We start from the raw sequence: 2201 nt of genomic DNA, 5'->3' as shown, positions 1-2201 counted from the left end.
TGTAAGAATTTGCCTAAGGGCAAAATTCACCCAGGAACTAAGAAATCAAACACAAGCACATAGTAAACCAAAAATGGATATGATCAATTAATCGAAGTATGTCCGAATACATTGCTCTATTCAGAATGTGATCTTCAACACACTAGGAGTGCCTGTATACAAAGGCCTCTCAAGAAGCACCTAGAATGTCTCTAGAAACAACTAGGAGATAAGACAACTAAGCACCTTATCCAACATTCTAGATGAATGGATAAGAATGACTAAGTGTCATATGTGTGTAGAATATTCCCATGTTGTAGACAACATGTGCTTAAAAGAGGGGCGGACCCTTGTGATGTCATCAAGAAAACTCATAAGAGTGCACAAACTCCTAAGTGTCTCACAAATAAAATAATGCAAAATAATTAAATAATGCATTAACCTAAGTAAACTTAAGTAAGTGTAATAAGTAAATACTTATTTACACCAACACCCCCCCTTAAGTGCAACTTAGGGGAATGCCCTTAAGCTTACAAAACTAGGATGAAGATGCAGAATGGGTCCCGACTACTAAGCCATTATAGTTACCCATTTACATAATGAAAATGCAATCTCCCATAAAGTAGGGAAAGAGGAAAAACTTCATGGGAAAAACCCTCCCCCAAAAAGAGAGATAAATAAGGATGCATCGATGGATGGAGTAATCAAGACCCCCCCCATTACGACATACATCCATGTATATACAAGAAAGAATGGAGAAGGGAAAAACCTCCTATGAGGAAAAAGTCCCCCCCAAAAAGGAGAAGAAGGAGACAAAGTAGTCCCCCCCCCCCCCTTAAAAGTAGTGTGCCAATTAGTGAGAAATGCTCAGATATAGAAGCTGATCCATGACCTTTGGATGATGTTCCTCCCCTTTGGAAGAAACAAAGGCAAGGGTACCTGTGAGATGCACCCCCTGGATGGAAAATGAATCTTTATGATGACTGGTATATCTGAAACTTGTTCAAAAGTCCCTATGTCGATACTAACGATGGCTTCCTCCAAAACTACTAAAGAGAAGAGAAGATCGAACAAGGAAGGAGGTAGAACCTGTCTCAAGAAACCAACAGTCTTCTCAACTGATGAAGAGACCTCCTGCAAATGCTATAAAGAAGAATTCACAATCATGCCAACCTAGAAGGATTGATCATGTAGAGCATGGAGTTGAGGTTCAAAGTGGGCCCTCGTAAAAATTGTAGAAGACTCCTTAGCAAAGAGAAGTGAAAAATCATCATAAAAGTCTCCCATGTCTGCTGTGTGTGACTCCAAGAATAGAACTGAAATGTCTAGCAAAAAATCATCACCTGGAAGACCATGAGTACCCTGTAGTGCTGAAGTACATGAATCTATCATTGCGACAAAGGATGAAGTATCAACCTAAAAAAGAAGTCGAATGTCATCAATAATGTCTCCCACATCTTTGATGTGAGACTCCACGAACAACTGTGCAATGTCTGAAAGGAAGTCTTCACATGAAGGTAGAGTAGGAAGACATAAAGTATCCTACTGCATTGATTCTAAAGCATCCATGGCTGAAATATGATCAGTAGGAGCAACAAGAGCTGGAGGTGTGATCTCATCTGAAGAGGAGTCAGCTACAACTGGAGGAAGAAGATCTTCTGGGAATGCAGGAATAGCTGAATCTCCATAATGCTCCCAAAGATACACCCAAAAAACATATGGATCAGATGACTTAATTTTGATCAGCTTTTTTAGAACTTTATATTCCATATGTAAATAGAGAGTATGCTAAATAATGTCATGCTGATCAAAAGTAAACTCAAGATCTGGTGCATAGGGCAGTACATTGATGGAGATATTTGATAGCAAGTTGACTACATTCATGATAGTTGTGTGGGGTCAATTCAATCAAATCTTCCTCTTCCATGATGGACCAATTAAAGAAACCTCCAAAAAAAAATCAAAGAACCCCCCTTGAAAAAGATTTTGGCACTTGAAAGCCACTTGCCAATTTAGGGCCTATTTCTGAAATTAGTATTTCTATCTACAAAATCTATAATATGATTATAGATCTAAAAAGTAAACAAAAAAAATGCACTTTCAAAAAAAATGGAACTTGATTTGGAGTCTAGATGAGCTCGTACCAAGCATTTTAAGTGGTAAAATTTGAGATTTTGGAATTGCAAAAAAATTCAAAAATAGAGATCTCAAACCATCTACAC

The sequence above is a fragment of the Cupressus sempervirens genome, chromosome 8 (genome assembly GCF_028749045.1).
Source record: "Cupressus sempervirens isolate cs-2001-9-10 chromosome 8, ASM2874904v1, whole genome shotgun sequence".
In the NCBI taxonomy this organism is placed as follows: Eukaryota; Viridiplantae; Streptophyta; class Pinopsida; order Cupressales; family Cupressaceae; genus Cupressus; species Cupressus sempervirens.
Note: the sequence above shows the minus strand (reverse complement) of the source record.